The 6,000-nt window shown below is 43.3% G+C and overlaps 1 long non-coding RNA gene across 1 annotated transcript in view; it reads left to right on the plus strand.

Annotated features, from left to right (window-relative positions):
- The window catches only part of LOC124417494, a 26,780-nt gene extending 20,987 nt beyond the window's left edge, over positions 1-5,793 (plus strand). Inside the window, exon 4 of the long non-coding RNA XR_006932338.1 lies at positions 5,577-5,793. This is a non-coding gene — a long non-coding RNA (uncharacterized LOC124417494). The remainder of the gene's footprint in view (positions 1-5,576) is intronic.
- Positions 5,794-6,000: the final 207 nt, after the last annotated feature.

Here is a 6,000-nt window from a genome sequence, read left to right on the forward strand (position 1 = left end):
GCACCTCTTCCGGCAAACATGTTTGCCATCACTTAGCCCTGTAGTTAAGGCAATGGACTGGGTTATGTCCTCTCTCCAGACTGTGAGTGAGGGAACCAATGGGGCAGGGATGATCTGTAAAACACACATGACACAAAACTTCAAGGTTCTCCAACAATAAGTGTAGAAAGGTTTCATATCTACTGCATCATTTCCATTTTCACACTCTCACATGGCTCTGCCCCATATGAAATAAAGCTGTATCCATGTTGAATGTCATTAGTTCCCTGTCCTTCCTCTGAATCTGGCCTCTGAGATAATATTTAATTTTCACTGTTTTTTGCTGTCTAATATCTCTTTTCCCTAAAATTCTCAGGCCTCATCACTATATATCATAAACTTCTCTTTTATTGGAATAGTCAGAAAATGCCAGCTACAATTGTGGATCTAAAACTGACCTCTGGATCTACTGATTTTGAGGAGAGGTTTGTAATAGACGTCCACAGTGGCAAGATTTCCTTTCTGTCAAAAAAATGTCCCATTGCATGGAACACATCAGGCCTAATAGGACACATCAGCAAGATCAAATATTCTGGATACTTTCAGAACAGTCTTAGAAACACATTTTAGAAAAAATGCTAATTAGAAATATAAAAAAAGAGAATCTTCAACAATTAAATCTAGCTCCTTTTTCTGGTTTGACATAATGTCATTTCTTCCAGATTCTTCTCTTAGTATTTATCTATTTTGTGTTAACAAATATTTTGTGCTTAGTTTTACCTTTATTGTTTTAAGACTTAGAAAGTCCAAGTCAGCCAGAAATGGTTTATACCAGTTGTGGGGCAGATTGTGCAGTTTCTTTCACAGTTTAAGTGGGGTTAGAGAATGCCAAAATTAAAGATATGCTGCAAATGAAGTACAGATTAGTTGCTGCAGCTCCTCAGTTATACAGAGGAGCTGATATATATCAATTTAGTTACCAGTTTTCCATAAAAGTTATTCAAATTCAGCTTTTTGTTCTTTCTGCTCTGAAGACATTTCAGTGGTATTTGCATACAACAGGTGCAGGTCAGACAGCAGAAGTGGAAGCTGCAAATGCATCTGATCAGTGAAGTAATCAAGAAACACACAGGAAGGCAAGAACGCAAATGTTCAGAAGCCAATTGCCAGGCAGGAAGTTGGCATCTACCATACCTATAGTTCTTCATTTGCTTTTGAAAAGGAATTTATCACTGCTTCAACCGTACATCCAAATAAAGAACTGCACATGTTCTCAAAATGCTGTCAGAAGTTAATCATATCACTTCTAAGAAGACTGATGAAGCTGACATTTATTGCATAGAAAGTTTATCTGTGACATTGTCTTAGCTTCTGAATTCAAAAGTATTCAAGCTACCAATTTCAATGCTAGGCACTTAAACCTAAGACAGAAAAAAGTACAGATGTACCAATTGCTCCTCAGCGGTTCTGCCAGTACTCTGTGCAATTGCATTTTAAATGATCTTAAGAGCCTAAACTAATCTGTGAGATTAAAATGCTAACATCTTCTTAGTGTGTGCAACTTGTCTTTATCCTCTCAGCTGATACTGTTGTTGTTTGGGACAGAGTAAGCAGATCCAGTCTTTGCTTCCCAGAGGCACAATGCTGCTGAAGACAGATGGCAAGGATGTGGATACTCTCTGAAGACTCTCCCAGTGGGTTTGGTTAGATGTTGTCAATAAATCCAAAACTGCCAAGGAAAAGATGTGCCATGTTATTATAGCACTAGGTGACAGTCTTCTGTGCAGTGAGACTTGCTCCTGATCCAAGATCTTACTTGAATTGGGTTAAGTCTTTGCAGGAAGAAAGGAAAGCTTGCTGAGGAGAAGGATAAGATGCCGAGGGAAAAGCAATGTTTACAGAGATATCTGCAGTTAGGGCAGTTAGGGTCTCTTCAGCAGTTCAAAGAAGCACATAGCAAGATGTATTGGCAGTTTGTTGAAAAAGGTCTTTTAAAGAGAAAGGACTGCCAGTTGGTTATTATTAGGCTTGATTTTAGTTTTTTGCCTCCAAGTCTTGAAACTTTTAAATGAGAACTGGTTCTCTTGGAACCAGAAGGTTGTTAGTTGAATGTCTTGACATTCACTTACATAGTTAGGAGAAGAATTTTCTTCCCCTTGGCAGGATTTTATGGTATGACCTTCTGTGTACACTTAGACCATTCTGAGAGCACCAGTTCCATACTCTTCTCTTTACAGCGCTGAAAGGATGGAAAAAGAAAGCAAGACAACGAAAGGGAAAAACACAAATTAAAAGGGACAAAACCTGAAACATTAGTCTTGCAGTGATTTTACAGAGTTGCGGAGCAATCTGACTGGATGTATGAAGGAAATGGATTATAATGTCAGTAAGACAGAGCACAAGATTCCAAGGCGTTGGGAACCAGTGTTTTGTTATAGGTTAATGTGTCATTAGACTAGCAGATGAAAGAACAGATTTCTGTTATGCGTTACCCTAGTACTCTTAAAGCAAGCAGCTAAACAAGAAGCTGTAGAGACAGACTTTTGGATCAGCTGGCTTTCCGTTTACTGTTAAAATTTGAACACATACACTCACAAAAAGCTGATACACAGGTTAGAATCACAGAATCGTAGCATGATCTAGATTGGAATAGACCTCCAAGATCATTAAGCCCAACCATCAGCCTGACCTACCTATTTCCATTCTTCCTTGACGTCTGGATTTTGTTTATAATTTACGATGTAGTTCCAGATTAGTGCTGGGAAACTATGAGCTGTATTGTTGCTTGACCATTCATTGCTTGTTGAAAAGGCCAGAGATGACAAACTTATCAGTATCTCCCTTTAGGAAGTGTCCTACTTTACAGAAATATTCCAAGTCAAAGCTGCAGAAGTAGATCAGCACTCCATTGTGCAATACAAGAGAAAGCACCAAGTAGTTGTAACACATTTTCTTAATCCTGTACATGAAAAATGTATTTTCTGAACTCACAGTAGTAAAATCAATAGATGAGTTGTTTAACATTTCCCACAAAACTATAGTGAGATCTTGTTAGCCAAACAGGGGTACTCTACTTGAGAAATGTATGTGAGAAACAAAGGCTGCATTTTGGGTGCTGCTCTACATGGGTCCCCATGGACAGCAGCTTCCTCAGCCCTTCTGCCCCACCATGGGCTCCTCTGCAGCTCTGCAGCTCTGGCCCGGGGCTATTCTGTGGGGGTACCCATGGGCTGTGCCTCCTCCAGGCCCCATCCACTGCTGCACTGCGGGCTCCTCTGTGGCTGCACAGGGAGATCTACTCCATGGAGAGATCTGCTCTGTGAGGTGCCCATAGGCTGTAGGAAGACAGCCTGCTCCACCATGGGCTTCTTCTGGGCTGCAGAGAACTTCTGATCCATGCCTGGAGCAATTCCTGCCCTCCTCCTGTGCACTGCACTGACCTGGGCGCCTGCAGGGCTGCTGCTCTCCCAGATGCTGTCGTGAAGCAGTTTTGTCCTCTCTTCTATCTGCTCTCCCAGAGCACACCCAGCATTGCTCCATGGCTCAGTTATCCTCAGGGTACTTTATGCCCTGTTCTGGAAGTCTGGGATGGTATGCAGAATACACCCCTGATGATTCAGGTGGAGACAGTTAGAGAGCTCCACCTCCATCTGGACTGTCACAAGTCCGAGGGACCGGACGGGCTCCATCCTAGGGTGCTGAGGGAGCTGGCGGGGATGATTGCCAAGCCACTCTCTGCCATCTACTAGCTCTGCTGGTTATCTGGAGAGATCCCAAAAGACTGAAGGCTTGCCGATGTGACTCCCATCTACAAGAAGGGCCATGAGGAGGATCTTAGGAAGTACAGGCCTGTCAGCCTGACCTCTGTACCAGGAAAAGTTATGGAGCAGATCTTCTTGGGTGAGATCACATGGCATGTGCATGGCATCCAGGGGATCAGGCCCAGCCAGCACGGGTTCATGAAAGGCAAGTCATGCTTGACCAAACTCATCTCCTTCTACGACTTGCATTGTCTGATGCATGGACTCAGATGTGAACGATCCAAATTGTTTAGTACAAATTCTCACATCACTTATATACATTCACAAGTTTCCTTTTATTTTAGCTTTCCCATACACCCTTACAACTTTCCCATCCACCTTTATATGTCAACAGAATATTCTACAAACACTCCTTAACCATGCATGCGGGTGCTTATCCAGTCAGAGCCATGAGCCATTCCTTTTGCTTTTTCTCTTCTTCTAGAGATGTCCTTGGTTCGCATGTTGTTCATCTTGCTTCACAGCTGCTGCTCTGAATAGTTTTTCTTGCATTCCCACAACAAATGTGTGACCAGACTGGTAGACGGGGGAAAGGTTGTTGATGTAGTCTACCTAGGCTTCAGCAAAGCCTTTGACACAGTCTCTCACAGTATTCTCCTGGGGAAACTGGCTGCCTGTGGCCTGGACAGGTATACCCTTCTTTGGGAAAGGAACTGGCTAGAGGGCCGTGCCCAGTGGGTAGTAATTAATGGAGTTAAGTCCAGCTGGTGGCCTGTTACAAGTGGTGTCCCCCAGGGGTCAGTACTGGGGCCCATCTTGTTTAAAATCTTTATTGATGACCTAGATGAGGGGATTGAGTGTACCCTCAGTAAGTTTGCAGATGAAATCAAGTTGGGAGGTAGTGTTAATCTGCCTGAGGGTTGGCAAGCCCTTCAGAGGGATCTGGATTGGCTGGATGGCTGGGCTGAGGTGAATGGGATGAGGTTTGAACAAGGCCAAGTGCCAGGTCCTGCACTTTGTCCACAATAACCCCATGCAGCGCTATCGGCTTGGGGCTGAGTGGCTGGATGACTGTGAAGAGAAAAAGAATCTGGGGGTGTTGGTTGATACTCAGCTGAACATGAGCCGACAGTGTGCCCAGGTGGCCAAGAGGGCCGATGCCATCTGGCCTGCATTAGAAATAGTGTGGCCAGCAGGAGCAGGGAGGTAGTCATGCCCCTGTACTCAGCATTGGTGAGGCCGCACCTTGAATACTGCATTCAGTTTGGGGCCACTCACTACAGGAAAGACATCGAGGTCCTGGAACATGTCCAGAGAAGGGCAATGAAACTGGTGAAGGGTCTGGAGTACAGGTCTTATGAGGAGCAGCTGAGGGAGCTGGGATTGATTAGTCTGGAAAAAGAAGAGGCTCAGGGGAAACCTCATTGCACTGGTAGTAATGGTGATGGGAGGATGATTGGACTAAATGATCGTGTAGGTCCTTTCCAATCTTGTGATTCTATGATTCTATGGCTCAACTCTGGCAGCTGCAGGTCCATGTTGGAGCAACTGGAGCTGCTCTGCTCTGACATGGGGCACTGCTGGGTTCAGTTCACAGAGGACACCCCTGTAGCCCTCATGGTACCAAAATCTTGCCATGTAAACTCAATGTACTATGGAGTGCCTTCTTCCAGCTGGGAGCATTTTCATGCTCTCTTTAGATACCTAGTATGTGTTAGATTAATTGAAGATCTCTGTGACTTACTCTCATATCTGCTACAGGGGAAAGATGTTAGCTATGATCTTGTGTTTTTTCACTAAAAACTAGCATTTTTATTTTTTTTCCCATCTTTACAGGCTTCTCACCGTTTTCGTAGAGCAGCAATCATCTGAGAATTAACACCTGCCTACCACTATATTCTTGAGGACTTTTTTGCACATACCAAGTCCCATCTTGTTAGTCATCCATGTCTCGATTTTTTTTTCACATGAATGGGTTTATGTGTGACATCCATTAAGAAAACTACAGGGTATAAAGTGCTGGGAAAAAAATAAAAAAGACTAATGTTGCCAATGTGTTTCTAACTTCAGCAAGTCTTTATTGATGCTTCATTAGTAACATACAGAGACATAAAGAAGGTGTGAGCTGGGCTTGGCAACATATTACTGACTGTCTTTATCATATATAAAAAACAGGCTTTGCATAAAGAGAAAGCATCATGTTAAATCTATGTTCAAAATTATTCCTCTCATTCCACACCCCTTCTCCCTGAGCCCCAAC

Source organism: Gallus gallus, chromosome Z, assembly GCF_016699485.2.
Source record: "Gallus gallus isolate bGalGal1 chromosome Z, bGalGal1.mat.broiler.GRCg7b, whole genome shotgun sequence".
Lineage (NCBI taxonomy): Eukaryota > Metazoa > Chordata > Aves > Galliformes > Phasianidae > Gallus > Gallus gallus.